Source organism: Pan paniscus, chromosome 2, assembly GCF_029289425.2.
Source record: "Pan paniscus chromosome 2, NHGRI_mPanPan1-v2.0_pri, whole genome shotgun sequence".
Lineage (NCBI taxonomy): Eukaryota > Metazoa > Chordata > Mammalia > Primates > Hominidae > Pan > Pan paniscus.
Genome location: NC_085926.1, coordinates 176,288,155 through 176,310,948, shown reverse-complemented (window position 1 = coordinate 176,310,948; position 22,794 = coordinate 176,288,155). Strand labels below are relative to the sequence as shown.

Below are 22,794 nucleotides of genomic sequence, written 5' to 3'. Positions count from 1 at the left end.
GAATGGAGAAAAGCTGAAAGCCTTTCATCTAAGAATTGGAACGAGACAAAGATGCCCACTTTCATCACTCTAAAAACTTAATACTGGAAGCCCTCACCAGAGCAATCAGGCAACAGAAAAAAAAAAATGAAAGACATACACATTGAAAAAGAGGAAGCCAAACTGTCTTTCTTTGTAGAGAACACAATTTTATATGTAGAAAAAACTAAAAACCCCAGCAAAAACTCTTAGAACTGACAAATTTGGTAACGTTGCAGGATGCAAAACCAACATACACAATTCAGTAGCAGTTCTATACACCAATAACAAATTAGCTGGAAGAAAAATCAAGAAAGTTGAACCTGGGAGGCGGAGCTTGCAGTGAGCTGAGATGGCACCACTGCACTCCAGCCTGGCCACAGAGTGAGACTCCGTCTGGAAAAAAAAAAAAAAATCAAGAAAGTAATTTCACCTAAAATAGCTACAAAAAAAGCCTAGGAACAAATTGAACCAAGGAGGTGAAAGAATTCTACTATGAAAACTACAAAAAACTGATGAAAGAAATTGAAGAGGCCACACACAAAGAATATAAAGACATCCCATGCTCATGAACTGGAAGAATTAATTTAACGAAAATGGCTAAACTACCCAAATCAATCTACAGATTCAATGCAATCCCTATCAAAATACCAATGCCACTGTTTACAGAAATAGAAAATACAATACTAAAACTTGTATGAAACCACAGAAAACCACTAACAGTCAAAGCAATCCTGAGCAAAAAGAATAAACGTGGAAGTGTCACATTATCTGGCTTCAACATGTAATACAAAGCTATCGTAATCAAAAGTATGGTATTGTTATAAAACAGACACATTGACCAGTGAAAAAGAATAGAAAATCCAGAAATAAATTTACACATTTATAGCCAACTGATTTTTAACAAAGGTACCAAGAACATACATTGTGGAAAGGACACTCTTTTCAATAAATGGTGCTGGGAAAAGTGGATATCCATATGCAGAAGAATAAAACTAGATCTCTGTCTCTCATCATATACAAAAATCAATTCAAAATGAATTAGAGACTAAAATGTAATACCAAAACCTGTAAAACTACTAGAAGAAATCATAAAACACTTCAGGACATTGGTCTAGGCAAAGATTTTATGGCTAAGACTTCAAAAGCACAAGCAACAAAAACAAAGCTGGACACATGAAATTACATTACAGTAAAAAGCTTCTCCATAGCAGAGGAAACAATCAAGAGTGAAGAGACAACCTGTAGAATGGAAGATAATATTTGCTAACTATGTATCCAACAAGCTACTAATATTCAGAATATACAAGAAGTCCAACAACTCAACAGTAAAAAAACAAACAAAGGATCTGAATAGACTTTTCTCTAAAGAAGGCATACAAATGACTAACAAGTATATATAAACATGCTCCATATCACATTATCAGGGAAATGCAAATAGAAACTACAATGAGATATCACCTTACCTCAGTTAGAATGGCTATTATCAAAAAAATGACAAAAGCCAGTGAGGATACAGAGAAAAAAGAATGCTTGTCAGCTTTATCAAAGATGACAAGATGTCAGATGGTTGTAGATATGCAGCCTTATTTCTGAGCTCACTATCAGAATGGAGTGTCTTCTCCTTAATTTTTTAGAATACTTTCTATAGGAATAGCATCAGCTCTTCTTTGTACACCTGCTACCTGTTTTTGTACCAATACCATGCTGTTTGGTTACTGCAGCCTTGTAGTATAGCTTGAAGTTGAGTAACATGGGGCCTTCAACTTTGTTCTTTTTGCTTATGATTGGCCAAAACTGGCCATAAACAAAATCTCTGCAGCACTGTGACATGTTCATGATGGCCATAATGCCCACACTGGAAGGTTGTGGGTTTACCAGAATGAAGGCAAGGAACACCTGGCCCACCCAGGGCGGAAAACCACTTAAAGGCATTCGGAAGCCACAGATAATAGCATGAGCAATTGGTGCCTTAAGGACATGCTCCTGCTGCAGTTAACTAGCCCAATCTATTCCTTTAATCAGGCTCATCCCTTCGTTTCCCATAAGGGATACTTTTAGTTAATTTAATATCCATAGAAACAATGCTAATGACTGGCTTGCTGTTAATAAATACATGGGCAAATCTCTGTTCAGGGCTCTCAGCTCTGAAGGCTGTGAGACCCCTGATTTCCCACTTCACACCTCTGTATTTCTGTGTGTGTGTCTTTAATTCCTCTAGCACCGCTGGGTTAGGGTCTCCCCGACTGAGCTGGTCTCAGCAGTTGGGGATGAAGAAGAGTTGGTTAATGAATACAAACAGAATCAGATAGAAGAAATAAGTTCTAGTGTTCAATAGCACAGTTGGGTTACTATAGTTAATAATGATATTTAATAATAATTCATAATAGCTAAAAGAAGAGATTTGAAGTATTTCTAATACAAAGAAAAGATAAACGTCTGAGGTACTGGATATCCTAGTAACCCTGATTTAATTGTTACACCTTGTATGCATTTATCAAAATATCACATATACCCCCCATTAAATGTATAATTATTATGTATCAATAAAAAGGTTTTTAAAAATCAGCTTAGAGTTTCTACTACATAACATTAAAATGTATCATCTAAAAAGAGTTCATATTTCTACTAATTTTATGTGTATTAAAATTTTATGCATTGTTAACATTTAGCTACTTACTCAAATATTTAAATTTTTTGAAGAAATGCAAAAATTGCCTAAGTGTTAAGATCCCTGAGAAATTGTAGGAAAAATGCTAATGAGACATCAGAGATGAGCTCACAAAGGTTGGGAGATTGAAATAGAGCTCCAGGACAAAAGAAGTCAGGGAAGGAAGAAGAAAGGGAACTTCTGGAAATGAGAAGAGTAAAATGTCAAAGGGCTCATCAAAGAGAAGTTCCAGATATAAATACTTAACTAGCTGTAAACAATGAGGGTATGTGTAACGTATAAGATGAGAGCACTATTCTGTGGACTACATTTCATGACACTGGGAACAAAAGTTCAGTGCATCGGAGAAATATATTAAATGTGGCCATGGTAGGATATTTCACTAAAACATCTACTCAGTTATGAGCACTGTTTTCACTGCATATGTGAGAAGCAAAAATGAATCTAGACAATTTATATACAAGAGAGCAAATGAATTACTGTCTACACTTACTAAGAAACCACGTGACTTTCTTGAGTTTAGCAATTGTTCCAATTAAGTTTTGTTGCTATGATTATTGTGTTTCCCACAAAATATTAAATAAACATAAAATAATACAAAATGCCTTATGTTATTAAATAGTCTTATCCCCATTTCATTTTTAAATCTTCCCCATGAGGTAAAGAGAAGAGGTATTATCCTCGATCTACAGAGAAGAGATTGAGCGACTTAAAAACGCTCATATCATTCAGATACTTTTAAAATTCCTGGTCCAGAGCTCTCTTCCGTGTTTAAAATCTTACCCATAGTCGCAGTGTCAACTTTCACTATATTTAGATTGTCATTTCTACTTCCACGTGTACCTCCTCATATTTCTAAGATATTTCCACTGTGTGTCAATGCATCATCCCCAGCTCCACATGCCTTACACAAACTTGCCATCTTTTCCTTGTAGCATACCCATTAGAGTTTTCTTCCTACATTTACATCTGTCAGCAGCACAGTTACTCTCTCATAGAAATTTGGAGTTTATTTAACTGCTCCCCTTTCTTTTATATCCTATATTACAGTTTATCAATACCAATTTTTTAAATTATTCCTCTATAGTGGCTTTCCTTAAAACTTTCTCCAGTACTGTCTTCTAGACAGGTCTTTTGCAATAGCTCTTAGTTCTCTAACTCATTCTGTACTTGGCCAGATTAATCTTTATAAAATTCACCTTGTGTATGTCACAGATAGGGGGCAGAATGAAGTCTAAGGATTGATACCAAAGGAGGATCTCAGATCTCATTAGTGTTACCTTTTGGTCACAGAAGGTTGGGAGATAATGGGACTGGGTTGACCAAGAGAAATTAGAGTCATGAATCCAGCAAAGAGAAGATAATGCTCATCTAGACAAGCAAGGTCCTCAAAGATCTGACTTCTCCTGAACTATTTTGACGTATCTTCTATTATCTGCAACATAAAATGCTTTCTTCTGCACAGCTAGTACTTTCAGTGAAATCGGAACATGCTGTGTTTATTTCTGCCCTGTGCTTTTGCTTGTATTGCTTTGTAATCACTCAAAAATGCACTCAACACATGTTTATTGAGCACCTTCAGACTCTGGAAATACAAAAATGATCTTGCTCTGCCTTTTAGTAGTTCATAAGGATGTAAGCAGAGTGTGTTGGGAGGGGGAGGGAAGGGGAGAGGGAGTAAGCAATTAACTACAATATATTGCAACAAGTGCCATTGCTTGGAAAGCATTAGATAGAAACCTGAAGAAGCTAGTAGCTCTGGAGGTGACATTTGAACTGATCCTCTTTTTCCCCTCAATTTGTTCAGATCCTATTTGGGTGTCCACATAATGCTACAATTCCTCTCAAATACCCACGGCCTTCATTGAGGTGTTAACCTACATTTTTCACCTTCTGAAACTCCTTTGGAAATTATTGTTATTATCTCTGGTTTTGCCATTAATAATTTATTTCCCATGTACTTTCCTGGGTTTCTCCAACCAGATCATCAACTACTAAGTGCCAGGGATCATGTTTTACACTTTTTAGTATCCACCTCCAGACATAGAAACCAAATTCATGTTTTAAAAGATTTCTTTCAATCCTTTGTGTACATACAAATTTTCATGTTTGAGAACTCTTATATTTGCAGTCACATATTAGTGTCTACAAGCTCTAGTGATCAAAATAAATTTTTCAGAGAGAAGAATGGACTTTAGTACAGTTACAATTTCTAAAGAAATGTGTCATTAAATAATTTTAGTTACATATCTACTGATCCTAAGCTGATTATTATGTTGTTAATGATTCTGTTATTTAGTGCTCAGGGAAAAATGCGCAAATGTTTGAATGAAGCACTGCAGGCAAGAGAAAGTGATGATGTATGGTCAGCAATATATGCCGTGTTATTACAACAAACATGTTGGGTAGAATGTTTATTGATTTTTTTAATCCTTAAGTAGGACTTCTGTTCTATAAAATATTTAATATTGTTTCCCAGGATCAGCTTTCCTTGAACAAACATAGATGACTGCTCTTCCCTGACACTTTTTCATCAATGATTACCAGACTGGCACCGCAGTGTACCCTCTTTCCATCTTCCCTGTGTAGGTAAGGAAAGCTTGAACTGTGATTATTTTTATTTCAGTCACTTAAAACAAACAAGAAAGACAGATGGAACTGGACCAAATTGAGGGATTTTATAGCAGAGGAAGTGTGTATGCCTGAAAATAAATGAACCATTCAAAATAGACTCCATTTGCTGCTTAGGGACAATTCAATCCATGTATCTAGATTTGAATTTTCCAGATTAAATGCCCAATTTAATAATCATCCTTTAAATAAAAAAAAGTAAAGCCAATGCTATTTTAAATTTTTAGCATTGAGGAATTCCCTGTTTCTTCAGGTTAAAAGAAATCATACAATAAAATTTAAGCAGAACACTATTGTTGCATTCTACATAATACTTTTAAGGCATTGGAGAATACAGAATACATGAATTTTCTCTCTACAAACAGTTATATCTCAAGATCATTATGTGTGAACACTAGCCAAACTTGAAATCATAAAAGTAGAATGAGTTTATACTTTACTGGTTACCAATTAAGGGATTTAAATTTATAAATGATTTTGTTAATAAGACTTTCTATTTGACTTAAGGAACAGATTAAAAAACAATGAAATAGTTCATGTAGCACTTTCAAAACATCATGATTTATAGGAAACATTTATAAGCTATAAAAAAGCTCATAGAGGAAAAAATAAAAATATTTGTAAAAACTCAATAGATGATATTCCAGTTTTATTGTGTATCATATTATTTTAAGATTACTCAAATAATTTGTAGGTCAGAGAAGTTGCTTTGCATATGGGTTATAAAAGGTGTAATTTCAAACACTTTCTTCTGGTAATATGCATTAAACAAAGAAGGACTCAAAATGTAACATTACAAATATTGAAGTCTAGTGTTATGACTCACTTGGCATTGCTCATTTCATAAGAAAACTCATACAAATATAATCAGTGGTATATTAGATATGACTTAGGAGATTGGAGACTACTTCTAAATATACATTTTCATTTTCAATATGTATATACGTTTCATAAATATACATATTCATCTAGCATTTGCTCTTCCACAACAATCATTGTATTTGTTCACCTGCTGCCTTTTCATGGTGAGGTGAATAACAACTGCTCCTCTCTGTTTCCTTGGATTACTTGAATAAAAGCCTTTCATACAGTCAGGGCCAGGCCCTCAGTTTAAGCTAATATTGTTGTACGATTTGAGAGAGATAATTTTGGTTTGGGGGCTTATTTAACTGAATTTTTATGGTGATTTTTAACAAAATACATTCATTTCTTTAACTTTTTAATATGGATTCGAATATTAGCTAAATATTCAAGATAAATCAGAGGGCAATAATTTTAAAGAATGGGAAAACAAGATTGCTCAAATAAACCTATTCTGAAATGTATTTGTCATGTGTTGACATTTCTGCTAGAATAGGTGACCAATTCCTTAATAACATGGGTTTATTATTGGTTCCAGCCCCTGATTGTTCCAGATAGTAAACAATGGGACGCTCAAACAACATCTTGGAATAAAAATGTAACTTTCATTGTCAAATGCATTTTTACCTGATACAACAGCAAGTAAAAGATTAAAGGACTAACACAAGTTTGAGGGTCTCAGTAATTAACAAATTTGATTGCCATTAGCTTCTCTTTTGCTTTTTACTATATATATGTATATATGGCAAAAACACTTCTGGATACTTTATCAATTGCTCATATGACATTTCTTGTTTTGATACTACAGCTAAGTCATATTTCCCTATTGAGAAGTGGGAAAAGTTAGGCCAATATGCCAATAGAAATATCTATGATAACACTACTCCTTTAAAAATCATTCTACTGATTTTTTTTTAAAATGACTTACCTCATTATGTCTGTGTGATATTCAAAGTTAAAGCTCATTTCTTTTTCCAGGTTGTAGGGAGGCTTCTGTGCTGACCATCTTCTGGCTTATTCATGAAAATGTCGTAAGCAGAGGAATGAGAGGCAGTGAGTAAAACAAACGTAGAAACCCAGGAGAAAAGACGTGCCCTGGAGACCTGTGCTAATGGCAACGAAGGGAAGGAAGGGCTCCTCCTCTGAAACCTTCCCCATGTTAGCATGGATAGCTCGCAGATCCCCTTTTCAGATGCTGAAATTGTACTTTAACCCAGAAATGTTTAGTCCAGAAATGTACTGAAACTAGTTTTTCCCCTGCTTAAACAAGGCATGTCATACGCTTGCATATCAATATAGCATATAGTGTGTAAAGATAATGTAGCTTCTTGACATCTCTGATATATAGAGTTATACCAGGGCATAGAAATTTAATCTCCTGTTTATTTTAGTAACTGTTTAAAATGGTTTAGTTTGGTTTTCAAATCAAGTAATAGAACAGAGTTGTTTTAAAAGCCCATTTTTATAGCAATTTCTGGCTAAAAGTCCTGAAAAAATAATCATGCTAGCAATGTATAGCTGGTTCTGAGGGGAGATTAACCAGTCAGGAGAACATGAGCAGTTTCGCTGCTTTGAAATGATTGGCATTTTTTATGTCTCTATCCATGTGCAATAAGATGAAAAAGTAATATTTTCAGAATAGAGTGCCCAGAAATAAACTCACATAAATATACTCAACTGATCTTTGGCAAAGGAGCAAAGGCAATACAATGGAGAAGACAGTCTTTTCAACAAATAGTGCTGGAACAACTGCATATCCACGTGCAAAAAAAAAAAAAAAAAAAAAAAAAGGATCTAGATACAGACCTTACATCTTCTAAAAAAATTAACTCAAAATCAATCACAGACCTAAATATATAACGTATAACTCCAAAACTTCTAGAAGATAACATAGAAAACAATCTAGTGACCTAAGGTTTAGCAACGACTCTTTAGAGACAACACCAAAGACACAATCCATGAAAGAAAGAATTGATAATCTGGACTTCATTAAAATTAAGTATTTCTGCCCTATGAAAGACACTGACAAGAGAATGGAAAGAGAAGCCACCTATTGGAAAAAATATTTGTAAAAGAAATATCTGTTATAGAATTGTTATTCAAAATGTACAAAGAATTATTTAAATGAACAATAAAAATAATACTATTAACAAGAGACCAAAGACCTTAATGGACACCTCACCAAAGAAGATATACATATGACAAGCATATGAAAATATGCTCCACATCATATATCATCAGGGAAACACAATTAAAACATCAGTGAGCTACCACTACAAACCTATTAGAATGGCCAAAATCCAGAACGCTGACAACAACAAATGTGGGTGGGAATGTGGAGCAACAGGAACTCTCACTTATTGCTGACGGTAATGCAAAATAGTACAGCCATGTGGGAAAATAGTTGGGCAGTTTCTCACAAAATGAAACATACTCTTACCATGTGATTCAGCAATTGTGCTTCTTGATATTTACCTCAAGGAGTTGAACCTTATGTCTACACAAAAACCTGCACATGGATGATTATAGCAGCTTCATTTATAATTGCCAAAACTTTTAGCAACCAAGATGTCCTTTACTAGGCGAATTAATAAATTGTGGTACATCCAAACAATAGAGTATTATTCAGCATTAAAAAGAAATCATCTGTCAAGCCATGAAAATATGTGGAGGAACCTGACATGCATATTACCAAGTTAAAAAACCCAATCGACAAAGACCACATACTGTTTGATTCCAACTATATGACATTCTGGAAAAGGCAAAACTATGCAGTCAGCCAAAATATCAGTGGTTGCCAGAGGTAACCGGGGAGAGTGGGATGAATAGGCAGATCCCAGAGGAATTTAAGGCAGTGAAACTACTCTGCATGATACTTTGATTGTGAATGTATGTCATTATTAATGTGCCCAAGCCCATAGAATATAAACACCAAGAGTGAACCTTAATGTAAACTATGGATTTGGGATAATAATGACTTCTCATTTAGGCCTTTTTTTTTTTTTTCTTTGTGGCTCACTAAAATGTCTTGGGTTTACCTTGTGTCTTACCTGTTCAAGATTTGGAGTCAGTCATTATTTTTAGACACTGTTCCTTCTAGAGAGCAGTGGCAGTTTGAAATAAAGTTCTGAGTGCTAGGTATTTTCACTCCTATGAGGATGTTATTGCTTCTAGGCCACTTCAGAAGACAGAGCCAGGAAATAAATTGTTAAAAATTATAAATTTGGGTTGATATTTTGGGGTTAAATTTAATATATGGAGCTTTTTATAACTTTTTATTCTATATTTGTAACTCTTTTTAACACGGAAAAATCATTTTATAGTAACACTATATTTATTTTAAATTACTTATTCTACAATATTCGTAAGTGGTTTCAAATTATAATACCAGTATATTACTATTATAAATTTAAGTATAGATTTTGAAGTTTTCTCTGTAGTTTAAAATTTTTTACATTTTTTGGTCTGTAGAAAGTATTCTATAAAGGATGGATATTTAGAACACTGTACTCAAAACTTATTTGAAATAATACTTCTCTCTGTGTAGCTATATTATAAATTTGATGTATTGACTTATCTATATCTCTATGATTAATTGTTATTGTTTTTTCTGCTTTAGTTTTACATTAGAATATATAATCTTGATTAAAATCAAAAATAAGTAAAAATTATACTCAAAGTAATATGGTTTTTATTCCTATTGCTCCACCTCATTTCTACATCCATACATAGGTAACGAATTTCATTACTTTCTGGCTTATGTTTCCTTTGTTTATTTTAGAAACAGTAGGCAAATATGTGTGTAGGTAGATTAATTCATATTTTATTTTCATGCAACATTTCACATATTATATAAAATCCAGAGTCACTAAATTTTGTGTAAGAATAAATCAATGTCTTGATTTTTTCTACATAGTATTTCCTATAAATCATTTTATCTTAATACATAGAAATTTTCCTCATTCTTTTTCATGACTCTATATCATAGACCTTTTATTGCACCACTGTTTATTCAATATATCCCTTATAAACTAAAATTAAATGAAAATTTGCACCTACAAGTGAGGTCTAATGCGTATGTTGTTTGTATTTGAGGAGTTATATTCTAGCATCCATTTATAAGAAGCTCTGTCTGTAAAATTACCAACAAAGTGTTTTTTCAAACTTTTGAATTTCTGCCCATCTTAGAAATACCAATGACATAGTAGTATTAATTTGAATTTCTCTCATTATCGGTAATATTGATACTTTCTTATTTAGCGGCCATTTTCCTTTTTCTTTTATTTTCTGTGATTGGCTTATTAATATCTTTTTTTTTTTTTTTTTTTTTTTTTTGAGATGGAGTCTCGCTTTGTCACCCAGGCTGGAGTGCAGTGGTGTGATCTTGGTTCACTGCAACTTCTGCCTGCCAGGTTTAAGAGATTCTTCTGCCTCAGCCTCCCAAGTAGCTGGGACTACAGATACCTGCCACCACGCATGGCTAATTTTTGTTTTTTAATAGAGACGGGGTTTCACCATGTTGGCCAGGCTTGTCTTCAGCTCCTGACCTCAAGTGATCGCCTGCCTTGGCATCCAAAGTGTTGGAATTACAGGCTCGAGCCACCGCACCCGGCCTATTAATGTCTTTTGACTTAGATACTCAAACTTTTTTTCAATTTTGAAAATATTTAGATGTCCAAGAGTAGTGAAGATGGTACAGAGTTCCCGTATACACTTCACCCTGTTTCCCAATGTCAGCATTTTACAATATCATTGTACATTTACTGAAACCAAGAACTTAGCATTGTTACAATACTGTGAACCGAACTGCAGACTTTATTCAGATTTTACTAGTTTTCCACTAATATTATTTTTCTGTTCCAGTATACTGCATTGCATTTAGTTATCTCGTTGGTCTCTTCCAATCTGTAATTGTTTCTCAGTCTTTATTTTCTATGACTTGGATACTTTTGAAGAGTATTGGTCAGGCATTTTGGAAAATATCTCTTTGTGTTTGTCTGATGTTTTCTCATGACTAGACTGGGCTACTGGGTTTTTAAGAAAAATACCATGAAGCCGAAGTGCGCTTCTCATCACACCACGTCAGAGGAATATGGTATAAACATGATTCATAACTTGTGATATTAACTTTGATTACTGGTTAGGATGGTTTTGATTTGGTTTCTAAACTATAAAATTACACTCCCCCAATTTTCATTTTCTATATGTTAAAAGTGAGTAACTAGGTTTAGTTTACACTCAAGAAAAGGAAAATTACACTCTACTTCTTGAAGGGAGGGCATCAAGGAATTGGTGGATATATGTTAAAACCATCATATATTTTTTTTTAATTTCATGAATACACTTTTCAGACATGAAAATATCCTCTTCCTCTTTAAAGTTTTACCCACTTATTTTAGCATTTGCCTGTGGATCTTGCCTGTACCAATTATCATGTGATGTTCTAAGATATTTTTTCTTTTTCCCATTCCTTCTACATTTATTCTTGGGGATTCTTCTGTAAAAACATATTTGTTCCTTAAAACTCATTTAGTTATTTATTGGGACATTTACTTTTATAAACATAGACTTACAAGTTTCTATTTTATTATTTCACTTATAATCTAACATTATTTTTATTTATTTTGTTGCTCAAATAGTTTCGGATTATTGGGAGTTCTTTCACACTGGCTCGTGTATTTTGTCTTTTACTATCTATTTTCTAGCATTACAGAATCCATTATGCTGTACTTGTATTTTGCCTGCCATGTTTCATGAGCACATAGACATGCAAAAAACTTTTTTATTTTGAAATATTTGTATGCTTACAGAATATTTACAAAAGTAGTGTGAAGTTTTGTTTTGTTTTTGTTTTGTTTTGTTTTGTTTGAGGCAGGGTCTCACACTGCCTTGTACAGTGTCAGGGTCTCACACTGTGGTCATACAGTGGCACGACCACAGATCACTGCAGCCTCGGCCTCTGGGCTCAAGTGACCCTCTCACCTCGACCTCTCAAAGAGTTAGGATTACAAGCATGAGCCACCGTGCCCAGCCTCGAGTTTTAATACATCTGTCATTCAGCTTTTCCTAATGGTAACATCTTATGTAACCATAGTACAATTGTCAAAGGAAAGCAAACAATTCCTCCATCTTTTCTTATCATTTATGAACTTGACACTTTTGAAGAGTACTGGCAAGGTAGTTAGTTCACAGAATCACTACCCTCAATTGGGTTTATATGATGTTTTCTCTTTTTCAACTGAGTTTAAGTGTTTTGAGGAAAAATACTATAGGAGTACTGAGTTGCATATTTTAAAACCTGTTTAAGTTCCAGTTTTCTTATCTATAAAATGAAATAAGTGCCCTCCTCATAGGTGTGCTGTGATAATTAAATGAGGCAGTAAATAAAGTGCTTAGCACAGGACTTGATGCAAAGTAAGGCTTTGATAAAATGTTAGGCGTACAGTTTCCATCATCATCATCATAGTTATCATTGTCATTATTATTATCACTATTATCTTCATTTCCACCATTATTGTGTCAAGAGATGGGTATTGAACACCCAATAGTTTGGTCTTCTGGACTCAAGTGTCACACCTTGCCCTCCTCATATTCTTCCTACACATATCGACTATGTTAATCCATAAACAAACCAAATATATATTTGATCCACTTGATCAAGTTATCTCACTTCTTAAAATCTTTCTCTTATATCACGTAACTATCCATCACCTACAGAATTAAGTTTAAACTTCCTCATGTAACACCAAAGTCCTTTATGACCTAGATTCTGCTTCTTTAGGCTTATCTCCAACTAGTGCTTTGAAAATCTGCTTGCAGGTCCTCACATTAAAGACACTCTGTCTCCTCTTTGTGTCTTAACTCATAGTTTTCTCTGCCTGGCTGTTTTTCCACAGCATTCCACTTCTACCACCAACAAACTTCCATTATCATGTGAGATTCAACTCCAATTTAATCTCTCTCCAAAAGCTTTTTTTTCCTTTTATAACTTGTGATAATACCTGTTTCCTTTTCTTCCCATAACACCCATTCATGCATTCATTTATAGATTAAATAGATATTTCTTGAACACTTACTATATTCCAGGCTGGGTGTTAACTAGCAGCCTCGATAAGAGCAATCCTATAAGAAATAGGATTGCAGGTGTCCAACCAGAGAGCTATGGCAAGAATGATGACCAACTGTATACATTCTGGTTTGTTCTATATTCAGATTGCTGGCAGAGGTAGCAAAAAATAAATCTGTTTTGAGTCACCGAAGTTTTTAAAGGCAAACCCATTTAGAACTTTCTGAACACTTATACTCACTATTAATACTTATTTGAAGAGAGTCAGAAACTTAAGGGGTAAGCTTCCTTTAGAAAACTTACCCTCCAAAGATTAAAAAAGGGGAAGTCTTAAATTTATGTCTCAGCATTAACCAGGCTCTTCCCTACAAAGATGGATACTTGAGAACAAGGGCAAAAATACAACTTCAGGAGTAAAATTACTTGGAACACGTTATAGAAAGGAGAAATAAAATTTAAGGCTAAGAAAATAGGTTATGATTTATTAACCTGACCACGTATTCTTGCTTTTCAGAAGTTGCTCAGAGTGACTTTTGGCTATTTCAAAATATGCACCTCAAAAGATCATATTTGGAAAGAATAAGATTAAAACTAGATGGTGAAGTTTTAATAGATTCTTTCAGTCATTCAATTTCCTTTCTTTTTTATAAAGTACAGTAAATTATTGTTCAATGATTCTGTTTTTGTCCTGTCTAAGCAAAAATATTCTAATTTTTCTTGACAATATCTGAACATTTTAATGGACCAGTTCACTTAGATGTTAGCCACTGTTTTTGAGAAAAATGAGAAGAGCTTGAAACTCTCTATGGATACCTATAGTGCCCTTAAATTCAGCTATAATTTAATCAATTATTAAAGAAATGTGGTCAATATGTGTAGAGTCGAGTAGCAATGATAAATTGACAATAATTGCTTTTTAAAAATTAAACTCCTATGTGCCAATGGCTATGCTAGGTGCTTTACATACATGATCTAATTTAACTTTTACAATAGTCCTTTAGATGAACTATTAATATATCCCTGTTGAGCAGCATCTCAAAGAGATTTTCACTTGCCTAGGGTCAGTTAGTTAACAGGGGGTCTGGGATTTAAATCTGTATATGCAGGATTTGAAATTCTGTGCTTTTTCCCTATATTTATTTGTTGTCATGCAGATGCTGGGATGAGGGCAAAAGTATGGAATAAGATGATAGCAGAGAGACACCCTCACTTGGCCAAGCATCATGATAATTATAAGTAGCTTTTTCAGAGTATAGAACTCCAGGATCCATTGAGATATAGTGAATCCTCAATGATTTTTAAAGGCATTGGGTGATTTAGATACATCCTGTTCATGGAAAAGGGTTGAGCAACCACTGAAATTGCATATTAACAAAACATCTGAGTTATATTGTATAAAAAGACAAGGACATTTGTCCTTGCAGAGAGAAAAAACACAGCTTAGTGGGAGAATTACTTGGGAATCTTTATAGAAAGAAGGAAAAATTTATGGCTAAGAAACTAGGTTATGATTTATTAACCTGATCTCCTAATCTTACTTTTCAGAAGTTGCTTTGAATGACTTTTGACTATTTCAAAATGTGCACCTCAGAAGATTGTAATTTACTACCTCTGAAGTTATTCAAAAGAATTTGTTACAGGCTCTCAAAGGCAATTCCAAAATAGGAGTTTCAGAAATTATATGAGTAATGGAAGTTTTGTGTAGTTTCTCAAAGGAAGAGGCCAGGGCTTACTTGTATAGGTCTGACACAAGTTTCAAGAGCTTTTTCTATTCTTCAAACAACATATTTAAAATAATCACATAATTTTGTGTTAAAAAGTGAGTTTCCATATTGCTCAATTCACAGTTTAAAATGTGCCCCTATAGTGTAAAATAACAATATAAGATTGGACAGTCAATTGAAAGAAAATAAAAGAAATTTGGCATTATAATTAAGGGATAATAAACATGTTTAAAAATGAGAGTCTGGGTTTTTGTATTTTATTGATATATATATCATATAGTTTAATATATAGGGAACAATTTGTAGAATCCCAGGTCTGGGAGGATCTTTACCCTCTAGCCCCACTTCCCATTCTTTAGTTGAAACCCTTTTTCAATATTGTTGCAGAGATGAGATAATATGTGATCAGACACATCTAGTGATAAAAATTTAATTTCTTGAGTATCCCTTTTAATCTTAATACACTCTTGATATAAAGAAATTTCTTCTTTTGAGATGAAATCTGCTTTCTTCTTGCATCTACCTATTGTTTTCTGCTCAACTCCCTAACACCCTACCAACTAGATTACCTTCCTTTGCCACACTCTAACCTTAAGGGTTCTGGTGATTGCTAAAATGGCTATCCTTCTTCTTTAAACCAGTCATTTCCATTCCTTTAATGTCTTTATACAGCATGGTTTCAAGCCACTTCATTCAGGATGTGCTCCCTTAAAACAATCTTAGTTTCTCTGTATCCCTCTCAAATGTGTGTATCCACAAGCATTTTGAAATAAAAAAAAAATGTTCACTAGATACTTTGTATTTATGATTGCATAATAATGGAATATGATGTAGTAGAAGGACATCTCCTCTGTCTAGGTTAGGATTTTTTTGGTTATTTCTCCTTTCATGTTTGTCTTTCTCCATTGGACGATTAGCTCTCTGAAGGGAACAGAATTTATTTTTTGGTCATTACTCTAGTATTCCCCATGCCTACCATAGTGCCTGTGCTGTGCACAGTTAGCATTATATTTATATCCACTAGTTGAACAGATGAACGGATGGATGTTAAGGTCTGTGGCATAATTATGATTTTAACTCAATAATAAATTACTTTTACTTTCAGTTGGGCTCTGATACAAACTGGTTCGTGATAGTCAATCTCATAATCTATTTTTTCCAAGAGCTATAAAATCTTTCTAGTATGACTTTTTTTACAAAGAAGAAAACATCACATATCAAGAGGATATATCTTGGAGGATGAGGTGAGTTTTGACTTGTGTAGTAACCAAGTTATTGATGTCTTTTTTCCTTTGCAATTTTTTTTTTTACTGGTCTGTCACTTTGGACTGACATAAGTATTAGGTGATTATTTAGCTGATTTGAAATAGCCTTGATGTCATGGTCTCAATATTTTAATCAATATTATGGATGAGTAGAATTATGAGAGGCTGATCAATGTACAAATAGCATAGATATGGAATATGCTGCAAATACGCTGGAATGTTAATCACAATTGATCTCAGCAGGTTGGAATAATGCTGTAATTTCCTCCTTTTTAATCTAATGCCTAGAAAAGATACAAGAATAAGTCATAATTTTATAGCCAGACTTGAAAACTCATGGCGGGCCAGAAGCTATGAAGACATCGAAGAGATGGGAAGCAGATAGGAAGTGGCATCAATCAGCTGAGTTTTCACAGTAAGCTTTGAAGACCATTTTAGAAATCATGCAGGGCACCTGTGGGAGAACCTTGTCCCATAAAATGGCACATAATGAAACAAGTGAAAGAGATTCGGGGCCTAGAAAGGTTTTGCTAATGCTGAAAAGGGAACCAAATACTATCTTAGGCTGCATTAATTGAATAAGGGAGGTGGTAGCCCTGTTTCCTATGGATGTATGGAGTTTTATATTCTTTATCAGGGTAATTATTAATAAAACATGATTAAAACTAATACTTCTCAAGCAGCTGAGATGGAGAGAAATTTTAGATTTTCTCATTTGAGAAAGAACTAAGGAGATTGAAATAATTGTTCTGAACTTGGTGTATACTTTGGAATCATTGGAGATTTGTGTTTATTTTTAATACACATATGGATACTCCTCCTCTGAAGGATTCTTACTTCTTAGATCTGGAATGAGCAGAGTATATGCATTTTAAAAACATTTTTACAGATGGTTCACATTTATACCTCTGGTTGAGAATCATCAAACTAGAAGTAGCTTAGAAAAGAACATGAAGTAGGATATAATGATTGTCTACAAACACAAAAATGACAAAGTTACTACTCACCGAATCCCCTGGGAAAGCCTGTTGCTCGATTTCCACCTGGGATCTTTTACAAATTCTAAAATTAATAGCTAACTAGATGTGGGCCAAGGGAAATGGCTTTTGGGTAACTAGTGGGCTGGGGTAAATATTGCTGGCATAGAAGCATTGTGCTTCCTTTTCTCTATATTCTATATTCTCTTTTCAATCCCCACTTCAACACTCTTCTGTGCCAGGGTAGCCCAGGCCCTTGGGGGTGATATGGGTCTGAACTAGGACTAGGACTAGGATGGGTCTAGACCTTAGATGATTATGCATGGTTTACAATTTAGCAAAGATATCAAATTCATTAGCTCTTTATTTAGAACCTTTCTCTCATTATTGCCACAGCAATATCAGATTTGTAAACAGACTTAACTCATTGAGAAGTTAAGTCACTCATCTGTCCTGCAATCTCGGCCAACTTGGTGTTTGAAAGGTGAGATAATTTTCTGCTTTGAAAAGGTCTGCAATATTTCCTTTTTATTACAAAGTAGTTAAAGGCAGTCATGCATGCCCACAGTTCCTTCACTCTTCCATCTCTGTCCACTATACTTTACTCTCCACATTTAGAGAGACATGGACAAATGGGGGATTTTTCTGGTTGTGTTTGTAATGATCTGACCTTGAAGATGAGGAAAGGTAAGGTAGGGAGTTTAGGAATTTTCCTCTCAAATATTCTTATGATTTTCTCACCTAGGAAAAGGGCGGCAGAGATCATATGATGTCTAGCTTAGAACGTGAGCATACTTTGGCTTTAAACTTACAGTGGTTCAAACATAATTTTACTCTAGTATCTGAGACTTGCCTAGAAGGTTGTTTCACTTGCTTGAATGTTACCACAGATTGTCTTCCTAAATAAGCTAAAGCAGTCAGGCTCATAGTGGTCTCACAGCCCTGAAAGAAAAGAACCAGTAAGATCAGACAGGTCTGCTTCTCATAGGTAGAGTGGGGGCAATGTTGGGAGAGAATGGAACTGTGATGAGGAGGTGGAATGGACACCTCACATTTGTGTCTTCAGAAGGGAATCCGGGACCCAAATATACCCTGCCTAGAAGAAAACCACATAGTTAAAAATAAAGGCTCAGTGCAGACAACTAGTTAGCCAAAGCATCTTTTATGTTCCCTCTGTCAACAGTCCTATCTATCCTAAAGAAGAAAGAATACTTTCTTAGGTATTCTTTAGGACCAAGAAGATGAGAACAGAGAATTAAGTATCTGGTTACTTTTATCTTTTCCATTTTTGTCTGCAGCAGACAAACAAATAGGCTCTTCACCACTGCTCCCCTCATTTATCTTGGTATTGGTATAAAATATTTTTATAATGCGTTACTTAATTCCTCAGTCTGTAAAACTAACCTCCTACTATTACTTTTAAGAAAAGTACCAATAGAAGTTTTTCCCTCAGCTCAGGATGAATTTAATGGGACTCTTGAAGCCATGTTCATATTTTAAGCCTCTCATTTAAAAAATAAACCTCTTAGGCTTTATTAAAGAAATTTCAGACATGGTGGATGTCGATGAAGTTAGTGTGAGTGTGGAGTATATTTTGGAACATACAGCGGTCTCAGGGCTCCTACATTTTATACCAAGAGATGAAAACACTACCAAGTCCTGATGATGGCACTAAGAGCAGACTCCTGTATTAAAATCTCCATCACTCCTGAGGTTTTCCCAGCTATAACTCCTATATGCACAAAGGGCCCTTTAAAATGAGTTAATGACTTTGATTTTGTATCACCAGCTCCATTTATTTATCGATATTCTTACCCTCAAAAATCTATTTCAGGCCGGGTGCTGTGGCTGACGCCTGTAATCCCAAAATTTTGGGAGGCCAAGGCGGGCGGATCACAAGGTCAGCAGATCGAGACAATCCTGGCTATCACAGTGAAACCCCGTCTCTACTAAAAACACAAAAAATTAGCCGGGCGTGGTGGCGGGTGCCTGAAGTCCCAGCTACTCGGGAGACTGAGGCAGGAGAATGGTGTGAACCCGGGAGGCAGAGCTTGCAGTGAGCAGAGATCCCGCCACTGCACTCCAGCCTGGGCGACAGAGCCAGACTCCATCTCAAAAAAAATAAATAAATAAAAGTCAATTTCATCACTTCTAAATGATTGACAGAGAACGTTCCTATCAGTAAGGTCATAATGCATGGTTATTTTATGTTCGGGCCTTGGAGTAATCGGAACCTAGGCTTGAATTCCAACCCCTACATTAATTAGGATGACCTAGAGCAAGCTACTTAACCATCCTGATTCTCAGGTTCCTCATTGTAGAAAGGAAATGATGTTCAACCTCAAAGGGAAAAGACAGAGTATCTATTAAGTGCTTGCCGTAGAGTAAGCAGCAAATAAATATTGGCTCATATTTTGATGGTCACTTAACTTACAGAACAATCTTCTTGTTTTCTTTTTTTCATCAGTTAAGCTGAGGCATTAAAAGTCATAGCAATGATGATTTTAAAAGTTATTGATAACGTCAACTAAGAAGAGGTGAAAAGTCAGACTGCAAAGCAGTAAGACAAGGTGTTTATTGGGGTCTTAGGAATTGCAATTTGGGAGACACAGATTTAGCTAGAAGCCAAATTGTGTTCTGAAGAGAGGGAGGAGTGTAGGGGTTTTTGTGTGTGTGTGTGTGTGTGTGTTTTGTTGTTGTTGTTTTTTTTTAGAAAGCTCAGGGAAATTACACAAGTTGTTTTGAAAGAATTATCATTCGTGGAGGTAGCTGTCATAGCACATGGGTCCATAATTCATTGGTTGTTGCCATTGAGGAGCTGCGGTGCTAGAGAAATTCAGCTGTTTCCAGGATGTTATGGTCTGGTGGTTTGGCCCAGTTTAAAAATTCCAGGCAAGTTTCTATAGTAAGTTTCTGGGTTTTGATTTTTGTTTTTTTGATTTTTTTTGCATGGTTGCAGGTCTTGCAGGCAGTCGTTAGAATGGCTTCTTGACTGTTTTAAAGCTCTGAACTTGAGTGATGACATTTTGTATATCACATTTCACAATAATAATTGTAATTTAATTTTACTTTTACTATAGTGGTAAATTTATGGGTATCATCTGGCATATAATAAATATTCTTATCCTCATGTTTCTGAGGAGGAGAGCAAAACTGGAAATTAAAGCTAAATATTCTAAGTAAAATGTATACTAACCCCCACTGCCTTATCCAAAAGAAATCCTCTATGCTGTTTTAGAATTTCACTTTTTCCATTATCTTTTTTTGATTAAACTTGGCCTTTTTCACAATGAGTGCTATAAAAATCCAACTCTGAGACAGTAGTGGAAAAGATAACTTTAGGGGATGATATAAGCTGGAAACACATTTTGTTTATAGCACTCACTTTATCCCAGGGCATTCTAGATAGAATGAGGGCTGCCTTGGGCCACTGGCTTTTCAGGTATTCATTAATCCTGAAGAAAGCTTCAGGTTGGGGTCATTACTGCTTAATTACAGTTTGTGATTACTGGCACATTCTTCAGTGACCTTATTCTGTGTGTTGGCCTGTTTGTTCACAAGAGAATCCATGCAGCTGGAAATTTTGGCTGACTAGAAAGTTTAAATGAGGATTTTTTTGGCTTGAATTGAAGGCTGTTCTTGCTGAAATGTCAACACATTTTTCTCCCATCTGGATATAGTTAATCACAGTGCTTGCTTTTATATACTTTTTTTTTAATAAGCTTGGCTTTTGAGGTGTGCTTGAACTTATCGAAATGCTGTTTTAAAGCAGAGCTTCGAGCAGAAGTGCTCCTCTATCATTATTTACTCTTTGTGGGCATAACGGGAGGTTTTCTCATGAACACTTCAGCATCTTCAAACCTGTAATCTAAGTGACATCCAAGACTATGAAAAAATTGGAGGAAATTTAAATTTTATGAAGAATCTAAGAATAATATTGTTCTACAGTCATAGAAAAGGAGAGCTGATGTAGTAGCAAAGATAACTTGGCTAGGAAATGGTAAATCTGGCTGGATTTTATGCTGAATTGCAGCTGATTACTGGGCAAAATAGTTTTACTTCCTTATTCACACGTTATTCATGCCACAGATGCTTATTGAGTGCATCCTTTGAGTTACACACTGGGGAAGATATTGTGGATACCAAACTCTGGGAAAACTGGGATAGTGCTTTCTCTTTCGTGATTGTATCTATGATACCTTCACAGTGTGTGACAATACATAAACAAATGAGTATGGCTGGGCTCCAGTAAAATTGTATTTGTGGACAATGGAATTTGAATATCATATAATTTTTTGTATGTCATGAAATTTTTATTTTGAGTTTTTTCAACTATATAAAAATGTGAAAACTATTCTTAGCTTGTGGACTGTACACAGATAGCATGTGTACATGGCCTATGGGCTGTAGTTTAGCAACCCCTGATGTATACCACAAACAAAATAAAACATTAGCATGATCACTGCTAGTAATAGATCTTCTGGGTTTTATGGGAGCATATGGAACTCTTGAGTGTCTGGGTATTGCTTAAGGAAATGATAGCTTCTATGCTGGAACCACAAAAAGAGAAAGGATAATCCTGTTAAAGCCAAAGAGAAGAGTATGTACAAGAGCCCAGAGGCAGGAGAATAAAGTATGACCAGAGTGTAAGATGGGAAATAGTGAGAAACTTGCAGTCTATAGAGGTAAGCAGGGGCCATATTATGAATAGCGTTGTATGTCGTATAAAGGATTTTGGAGCCGTAGGAAGCCTTTGGAAGGTTTTAAGTATAAGATTAAATTTGCAGTTTAAAATATCCCTATGGATGCACATGGAAAGTGGAATAGACATAGCTGTGTCCAGTATAATTTTACTTACAAAAACAAGTGGCAGGTCAGATTTGGCCTGTGGTTTATATTTTGCTAAACCCTACTCAAGAGTCTGACAGCCTGATTACAGTCTGATTTCCTAACTGACTGTTGTTTGTTTGTTTTGTTTTGTTTTTGTTTTTTCTGTTTGTTTATTTTGGAAAATTACTAAAATTCTTTAGGATCCTGTTCTTGTGAACTCTTCTTTTCAAGGAAAGGTCCATCAGAAGTCCATAAATCTAAAGGAAGATTGGGAAAACTTAAAACTTTCATTTACTATTTTTAAAGAAAGCAGTAACTCTGGGTAAATGTCAGACTAAAGCTACTTTATTTCATTTCATTCAATGCTATTACCACCTTTCCCCAGGGAATCTGTCCTTGTATAGGGTAATTTGCCCCATTACTAGTTTTGATATTTCCTTTTCCTCATGTCTGGGTCCTGTTTCCCAGCTCATGCTATTGAGGTTCCTGCATGACATTGGCCACACTGACTTGAGTTGTAAGATGATCAGCTAGTTAACTTGAAATCTAGGCTTAGTTTTCGAATTTCAGTAACTTCAAATCAAGTAGAGGGGAGGGAGGGATGAAGAGAGGCTGGTTAATGGATACAACTATACACTTAAATAGAAGAAATAAGACCTGGTGTTCAATAGATGAACAGAGTGACTTAATTAATGTTAATCAATTGTACATTTGAAAATAGCTAGATGAGAATAATTTGAATGTTCCTGGT

General features: G+C 34.9%; 1 long non-coding RNA gene across 1 annotated transcript in view; it reads right to left on the bottom strand.

Moving 5' to 3' along the window:
• LOC130541387 (uncharacterized) overlaps window positions 1-7,430 on the bottom strand; it is a 38,106-nt gene extending 30,676 nt beyond the window's left edge. Inside the window, exon 1 of the long non-coding RNA XR_008955433.1 lies at window positions 7,110-7,430. This is a non-coding gene — a long non-coding RNA (uncharacterized LOC130541387). The remainder of the gene's footprint in view (window positions 1-7,109) is intronic.
• Window positions 7,431-22,794: the final 15,364 nt, after the last annotated feature.